Source organism: Python bivittatus, unplaced genomic scaffold (assembly GCF_059951505.1).
Source record: "Python bivittatus isolate LINGU-HERP-01145 unplaced genomic scaffold, Pbiv_v1 ctg000850_np1212, whole genome shotgun sequence".
NCBI lineage: Eukaryota > Metazoa > Chordata > Lepidosauria > Squamata > Pythonidae > Python > Python bivittatus.
The window spans coordinates 49,014,712-49,024,030 of NW_028277112.1; the positions used below are offsets into that span (position 1 = coordinate 49,014,712).

The 9,319-nt window shown below is 41.1% G+C and overlaps 1 pseudogene; it reads left to right on the forward strand.

Annotated features, from left to right (window-relative positions):
* The first annotated feature begins 6,998 nt into the window (after positions 1-6,998).
* LOC148213830 (uncharacterized) lies at positions 6,999-8,801 on the forward strand (annotated as a pseudogene).
* The last annotated feature ends 518 nt before the right edge of the window (positions 8,802-9,319 follow it).

A 9,319-nucleotide genomic window follows, 5' to 3' on the forward strand; every position in this document is an offset into this window, starting at 1 on the left:
CCCTAGTTAGTCAGCCTAGTAATTTGCTCCTACATATTTAGCTTCAGCTCTAGTCAACATCCCCCAACATGGCAGAAGAACAATTACTTTACATAAATGCTGTAACTTGTGGGTTATTTTATTTATTTATTTATTTATTTATTTATTAGATTTATCTCCGCCCATCTCCCTAATGGGGAGTTACAATTCTGAATGATAAAAAGTATAGTTTTGAATTTCAACATCTGGGGAGGGAGATGGATTTGCACAATACAGTACTCACACTTACCTGCAAACAAAATAGAACATTCTATACTATATTGTAAAAGTCAATTTTTCCTACAAAAATTCAGAAATATTGATTTTACTCAGTGCCACATTATTTACAAGCTATGCTAGATGTTTTACAATAACTATTCTTTTGCTTAAAAGATCTGTGCAAGAAAGGAACATATATTGGAAAACTGCACATGTAATTTCCTTTCTACCATGAGCCAAGTGCAATCCTTCAGCCTAACTTACTTCACTGAATTGTGTGAAGATAAAACAGGAAGGGGAAGAAGAATCATAAGCTCCTTGGAAGAAATGTGGAATATAAACATAAACAAACAAACTTATACTTGAAGTTATGGTTCTAGATGAGCCCTAATTTGAACTCAACATATGAAAGTAGAATCACCATCCAAGACTTTCAAAGTGATAATTGGAGCAATTTTCTAGTTACTTTGAAAGGTATCCTAAATGTTCAGTTTTCAAGCTGTCTTCACTTTTTAGTCTCCAGTTCAATGCACAATCCTTTCAAATGAGAAAAACAGTGTTAACTCTGTGTGTGGCCTGAGAGTGAACCATTATTGTTCAGCCTTTATTTTATTTTTTGCCGATTGGTCTGGGAGTGTGTATTTTTGCTTTGTTTTGGCTTGGTTTCTCCTCTATAAATAAATGTACTTTTGTTCTTCGAAATGGAATATCTTTGAGATGTAGTAACTAACCTCCAACCTATAGCCCCATGAGAGCAATCACAAGGTAGAAGATGTGTAAGTCCAGGCCTGAGATCAAAATTAGATAATATTTTTAATTATACAGAATGCTTTAATAATCAGAACATTTAAATTCTTTTTATATTTTTATAGAAATATAATAACAATTTCTTTAACTAGGGCTACTAGATTCTGGCAGCAGAAGTCCATATAACCACTAGATAGCAGCAAAGAAATAAAGAAAACTGTAACTCTTTGCTGCCATCTAATGGTTGTTCGAATTCTTGCTGCCTGATCTTTTAACAAAACACAGTACAAATTTCTAAAAAATCAGCTTAAATGTTTTGCTGAAGCATATTCTGCTTAAAAAAATGGTATCAATAGCATAACTCTTGCATATGGAATCAGAACCGATTAAACATTCGCATATGAAATTTGCCCTGGTTAGCTGATTAAAGCTTTGGGGCTCAGCAGCGTGGCAGACGCTAGTTAAAAAACAGCCAAATAATCCGAGTCACACGTTTCCATAAAGCTCAGAATGGCCTATTTAAGCTTATCCCATGTTTTTCTCATCACAACCTTGTAAGGTAAATTACCTTGAGAAATAGTGGCTGAGAATGATACAGCATATTTTATGGCTTAGTAGAGATTTGAAACCAGCTTTCCCTGGTCCTGGTCCAATAAACTAAGTCTGACAATATTCTGGCTCTAGGAAACTTGTTCACATGGAATAAAATCTAACTGATTTCAGAGGAACTTACCTTTAAGTAAGTGCTTGTTGGAATTTCATAATAAATATCCACACGCTAGATATATGCTATTGAAGATATGTTAAGAATTACATTATCAGTGGAGGCTAAACATAATCTGCATATATTCAATCATTAATGGGAAAAAGGGGAAAAATTAAAGAAGTCTTCCTGCTTGGATTCTAAACATCTTTGTCTGTAGGGACACAATACCTGCTGCTGGTAATGATCTGCAAAGCGATTACAAGAAAGATAGAGTTTAATTTCATTTTCAATCAAATGTAGGGGATTAACTTTGATAAACAAAACCTTTTGACGCTGCAGTTACTTTTTATTTAAGGTACGCTTTCAGTGTTTTCATTCCTGCCTCCTGGAATGTGAGCGTGCTGGCAAAATTATATAAACTCTGTCCACTGTGCTTATTTTGTAACAAATGGTGAAGAGCAGTCCACAAGTGTATTCTTTAAGCAAATACAAGAGCTGTGTATTGCTTCTTATTTGTTTTTTGAGAAAGATGTGTTATGTAATCAAACAGGCATTTTCTAGTACATACCCAGGGCACCATCCTTCATAAAATAGGAGAATTAGTAGCATGTGTGTGATGTTATGTACTTAAACGGAACTATTGGAGTTGGTCCCTCTGAAATCCTTGGGATTAATGTTGAAATCCTATACCAAATGATCTGGGAGTAAACACAACTGAACTCAGTAGTGGCTTCCTTCTCAAAAGACATGTGTAGGTTGGTGCTGTTAATCTTATGGTTAAGGATTAGAATGTTAATAAGTGGATTTGCTCTTTTAGTAGGAGTTATGTCATTCCTCCTTGTACAAAATCAGGTCCTGAGAGGTTGATCTATATCAGGGCTGTTATTTAAACATCAGAATCTCAGAGGTACTTTAGAAAGCCAGTAAACTTTGCAGCCAATATCATGATTTTCTGACTCCTTGATTCAGCTATTGTGGTAGCATTCTCTTAATCCATGTAGTCTTTGCAACAAAAGTAATACTGACAATCAAGCTAATAACTGAGTGGTATTAATGGATGAGATGAAATGGAGATATACGGCCAGGTCAGAGCTTCCTACTGTTGTAGAGAACTCATTGCATAAATTTTTGGCACAGACTTAGCATCCGCAGCTGGGACATGTGACTGGACTCTGTGTTTTAGCATGCCAGACTAGGGTGTTGCTGTTTACCCACTGGGGAAGGGAAAGCATTTAATCCTGCATTTTCCACAATGTGCTCTGCAAATGATAACTTTCACTAGGTTGTATTCAATCCACATTCCAGCTGCAGATGTTGTTGTGGGAGAAATTTGTGGCCTTCAGAGTTCTGTACACATGTCATGTTTGAAACTATAGTTTTTTAAAAAACACGAACCCCAATCCATTTGATGCCTTTCTTGAGGTGGAAGGCATTTTACAACTGAATTTAATGTCAATGTTGCAAGCTATTTCTTCACATAGAAATTAAATTCTAAGAGGAAAAGTAACTTAATTAAGATGCAAAAGACAGCCCGTGTATATTTGCAGAGGGGTTTGTTTATTGTTTATTAACATTTACACATGTATACATGCTATATTCTGCTGGTGCATAAATCCCTGAAAAATATCTCAACTAATCCAAAAATTATTAAATAATTTATATATCCAGATTGTGACAATTAAACCCATTTTATTTAGAAGAAAGATGTGCTATTTTAAATGGAACACCTGGTTAGATACAAAAAATAAATCTAATTTCTCTGATGACCTTTTGTTTCACCTGTATTACAGTTTCTTTACTGATTCTGCCAATTCTACCATCACTATTTCATATTATTAATGCTCACATATAATCTATATTAGAATTTTTTTAAGTGAATGGCCTATTCTAGCATGCTGTCTGAAAGACATTTCATGTACTTTATTCTAGTAAGAACTGAAATCCCACTGATTTTAATAGGACCTATTCCCAAGTGAAATAGAAACTTCTACCATATTGGCTTGGTAGCAATTGATTTAAAGACACATGATGTTCAGGTATGAGATTTTCAAATCTGCTATTCTACAGTCTAAGGCATCTGTGTGGTTTTTGGTTGACTTACTAATTATTATGGGGAATATTTTGCTTAATTTATTTTTACTTCAGTTCATAATAAACACGAATGCTTGTTTACTGGATGGAAAAAGACAGAAACATTAGGAATATACAGGAGAGACGTCTGCCATACAATGCCATTTTTTGATAGGTTTGAACCTTTACTGTTGAACCATCTACCAATATTAGCAACAGTACTTTTAAAAGTACTGTTAACAACTTCCAGCAGTTTCACAAGGAGTTTTCCATGTTTGCAACTTCTTAACTTCTCTGATTTATTCTTATCTGATAGAGAGCAAAATGTCATGCAGCTCAGTACAGAATAGTCTGCTCTGAGTCTTAAAGAACATTTGACAATAAATTATAAAAGCTCATGAATAACCTACCAGTATTTCAAGTTTCAGACTAGGTTATTTCCTAAATTAACAGAAAATAGAAAAAGTGTTCCTTTTATGCCCTTCAGTGATCTTATATTAAGCTGAAAGATCAGGTTTATTCTGCTTCATCTTTTGGATATTTGAAATCCAACACTAGGAATATGAAAATTAAAATGTTCTTTACAAAAGTGATATGTGTGGGTACATTTTCTGCTCCCTTGGCTATCCTGGCCAAATGCATTCCACTGAGAAATGGAATGATGGTATTTTCATTACAACATTATTTTACAGCTGTTATGCAAATGATGTAACAGTTTGAGGGCAATAAAGTCATCTTATCGGTATCAATCAAAGTTTGATTTGTACCAGGGCTTGGCCCTGACATCTGTTTCTAACATGAGAATAGAACCCTGGAACATTTTTAAGTAAAAATGTATGAAGCTGCCTTTGATCAGGAGCAATAACTACTTCCTTCATCATTTAACAGTCACAAATCAGGCACTGGGATGAAATCATAGTGCTCAGATAATATAATAGGTGACAGAACAGGAAGGAAGGAAGGAAGGAAGGAAGGAAGGAAGGAAGGAAGGAAGGAAGGAAGGAAGGAAGGAAGGAAGGAAGGAAGGAATTATTTATTTCTGGGACAGGAAGTTTTATCCCATCTATTACATCCAAAACAAAAACATTCTGCGAAGATTGATGGTTTCATACAATTTCAGAGTAAATACTGTATGTACCTGTTCTTCCTGCCTGCCTGCCTGCAACATTTGGAAAATGTTTTAAATATTTTAAAAATGAATTAGCAGGGCTTACAGTTTAAAAGTACATTTCACCCAGAAGGAAGGAAGAAGAGTTACTATTCCACTGATGAATCTGTAAGTGAACTTGGAAAAAGGAAAGAGTTCAGCATTTCACCACCCCTGGTGAACCAGTTGATAAAAACCATCTCCATTGTTTCACTGCTCTACCTGGGAAGGTCACTTCAGAAGGAGATAGGCAGCCCAAGATGAAACAGCCATGCAGGGCGATGACTGCTAACTAGAAGAAGGGAGTGTTCCTACCAAAGTACACAGTAGCCGACTGATGCTACAACCAAATGAAGCACAGCAGACAGACCGCACAGCACTGCTTGTACTGGCAGAAGTTGGGGAAAAAAATACTTTTGATGTGGAGAGAAAATACAGGCAAAGATTACCTTTGCACTCAGCAGGAGTTGAATTGAGGACATTATGCATTTCTGTCCTAGGAAAAAAGTTATTAAGCAGTCCTCATGTTGGGGTAAGTGGGACATGCAGATGAGCCCCTAGTCTCCTTTGTGGAGGCTAGAGGGACAGTAAAATGGCCACACCTTGGTTGATGGGTTCATACAGACTGAGGTGAGTCAGCTGTTTCCACAGTCATGTCATTTGAACAAAGCTAAAATGTCATTTTCACAATCACAAAAATAGTCTTTACTATTGCTATATATCAGTCATCCCCACTAGCTAGACCAGACCAGGAAATCAACTCCACAGGAAGACTAGACTACAAGACTACACTTGATTGAAATAGGCTATACTGTAATCAAAGAAACTTGCTAGCCTGATAGCGCTGTACCTCCCCCTCTTCTTATACACCAGTAAATCAGTGAGGCGTTTGCCCAAGTTGCCTCTCAACATTGTTTCTTGGGACTTAGAGAACGTTTCAGCCTCTTTGCCTAGGTAATGGTTCTTGCATATTTATCAAGGTCATCTCCCTTACTCTCTACAATATCAGATCAAGAATGTGTTTATCTTAATTGGTACCTGTGTATGGAAAGTTCTGTAGCTTGTGATGACAATGACATGTGGCCCTGAATTTTTTTTTTCCATCATGGTGCCGAGACGGGACATGCAATCAGAACAGGGGCCACTAGCGGATGGATTTTAGTATGTTGTGGATGGCTTGGGACATGTTGCGGTGGTTGGAGTTGTTGTGCAGTCCTTGGAGATTGCCCCCCAACCAGGCTAAATCAGTCCAGTGGATTATGTGGCTCGGACAAGTAACAACTTTGCCTGGACGGCCTGGCAGCTTGGGAAGGCAGCGCACACGGCATCAGCAGCCCACTCCTTCATCTGGTGAGGCAGGCTGGAGAGATTGGAACCGGTAGTGGGGGCAGCTGGGTCAGAGCCGGCAGAAGTGGTGGCAGGGTTGCTGGGCCTCTGGGTCGATTGCCTAGCACTTGAAAAGCTTCGGGAGGCTGGTAGAGACTGGGGGCATGGCGGTGGGAGAGAGGCCGCCACTGCCGAGGAAGAGGCCCCACTGACTGACTAAAGCTGCAGTGGGGGAAGGCAAATGGGACTGCCGAGGTGTGGGAGACAGCTGCCCGTTTGTTGTCACTCCAGGGAGGGGAGGGGAGGGTTTGCTGTGGTGGACGCAGGAAGGTTTAGGCTGGCTGTGCTGGAGGGCATTTTGAGGTTCTCCGCGCAGCTCACCTTGACGGCAGACCCAAGAAATTAGAAGGCCTGTGGAGAGGACTGGATAGAGGGTAGAATTGCACTTAATATCAGGTGGGAGGTTATTAGTCTGTGAGTTGGTTGGATATACTACAGCAGTCTAATGAGAGTAGACTAGCTGGTGGTATTGCAGGAGTGATATTGGAAGGAGTAAAGTGGGTTCTTAACTTTCAGAGGTGCTGAGTGCTAGGCAGAAGTGCCTCTGATATTAAGGACCCCTCGCTGGGTGGTGGCTGGATTGTGTGTATGAGGAAGGGGGGACAGAGAGCTGGGACATGGACCTATACAGGCAGAGGAGAGAGGAGGGCTCTGAAGAGATGAGGGCAGGTTTCAAAATTTCAGTATTGATGGGTAGAGGGAGATATGACGGGAGACAAGGAGTGGGACGCTCATGGGGATTGGGCCACAGGTATATTGTTCCTGTGGCCTGTTCTGGCTTCTTGAACTCACTCCCAGGCCTTGGCTGGCAGATTCTCAAGGCCCTGGGTTGCCGGCTGCTATAGCTGAACGCCAGATCAGTATGCAATAAAGCCATCTTGATTCACAACTTAATTGTCGATGAAAAGGCCGATCTGGCGTGTATTACTGAAACTTGGCTGGGACAGAGGCGGGGGGTTCCCCTGAGATGTGCCTGGGTGGTTTCCGGGCATGGCACCAGCCAAGATCCCAGGGTAGAGGAGGTGGGGTGGCAGTGGTCATCTGAGAAACTTGGGAGGCATCCAGGAACCTTGCTCCTCAGATTATCAGGTGTGAGACATTATTTATCAAGTTAGATATTAATAGGGATTGAAGGAAGCATGAAATGAAATATTTTCAGTAGAATAATGAAAGCAATGGTTAAACTAGCTCGAAGTATAGTAATGTGATGACTACTTTGAGCTGTTAGCTTAATATAAAGAAAATAGTTAGGAAGTTAGGTGTAAATGGCCCGCCTTCTAAGGTTGGCGTAACATGAGAGTTTAAGCAAAACATATCAAATTACAAACCTTGAGTTTACAGTACATGTTTGGAGTTTAGTTTGTAATTGTAGAAAAGTTTGCAAACCAGCTGAAACTGGTGTGGACTAGCTGTAACCGTTAACTGAAGAACTTTTGAACTATAAGAAGCCCAAGTTTGAACTGCAGTTGCTCAATAGCCTAATGAATATTACTTGACACACCTAGCATATTTAATAAGCTGATTTAAATGCACATATGATGTATGAAGGAGGAGGAACCAGGAGATATGAAGAAGGCAGACGGAAAGAGTGTGACCTCATAGTACCTTGCCCAATGGGGAACTGAGGGGGAAGAGCAGCCGGATGACAGGATGCATAAATACGTATGAAATATGATTTGGAATTTTGGAAGAGGAGGTCTGATTGTGCAGAACCTCTTCCCTTTAATGCAATAAACATTTTGGAACCTCACTCTGAAGGAATGTCTATAATTTGTTAGAATAAGGGAGGATTGTCCCTGACAATTTCTGCTAGGGGGAGGAAATTGGTAAAGGATAAATACAACAGGATCAGTTGGGACTGTTGCTGGTGTACTGGCCTCCCTGTTGTGCAGCAACCTTCCTGCCTGAGCTTCTTGACTCCATGGCTGGGCTGGCGGTGAGGTTCCCCAGGCTTATGGTTTTGCGGGACTTTAATCTGCCTTCCTGGGCATGGGTTCAGAGATGGCTTGGGAGTTCATGGCTACCATTGCAGCCATGGGCCTGGCCCAGGTCATCCAAGGCCCAACACGTAACAGTGGCAACACACCTGATCTGATTTTTCTGTCGGAGCAATGGCATGGTGCTCTGAAATTGGGCAAGATATTACTTGCTCCCCTGCCATGGTCAGATCATTCCCTGGTGAGCCTCCAATTCTCTGGCACCACCCCACTCCACAGGGAGGCTGGGCTTATTTGAGCAGCCTGCTCCAGGTGACTAATGGACCCAGTTAAGTTCCAGAGGGAACTTGAGGTTGTTCCAGAAAGCCTGCTACTCGGTTCAGCCGAAGCATTGGTGGCTGCTTGGAATGATAGAGCAGCTGCAGATTTGGATCAAGTCGCACCTGAGCGGCCTCTCTGTACCCATGGCTCTCGCAGTTCTCCATAGTATATGGAAGAATTGAGGGGACTAAAAAGGGCTAAGAGACGCCTAGAGCGCTGCTGGTGGAAAACAAGGAGCGAAGATGATTGAACACGAGCTAGAGCTGCTATTAGGGCCTACCTCATGGTGGTCAAGATTATTTCTCCACCCTTACTGCGTCTGCAGGTAGTCGTCTAGTGACCCTATTTTGGGTGACTTGGCCCCTCCTAGGAGGGAATAATACTGAAGTTCACCTACGGGGCCACTGTGAGGAATATGCCAGACATCTAGCAGATAAAATCACTCACATTCGCTCTTTGTTGGAACCCAGCCTTGGAGCAGATCCGGTGGAGGTTATGGGGGCTTAGTCTGGCTCAGTTATCTGGGGAGAATTTGAGCCTGTTGAGCCTGAGGAAGTGGGCAGGGCCCTTGTACCTGCTACCTCAGCCACTTGTATGTTAGATCCATGTCCCTCCTGGCTTGTTAAAGCTGCACGGGAGAGGACACATTCTTAGGTCTGGGTGGTGGTTAATTCCTCTTTGAGGGGGTGGTTCCGCCAGCTGTTAAGGAGGCAGTGGTGCGCCCCGTTCTCAAGGGGCCATTGCTCAACCCAACCAACCTGGACAGTT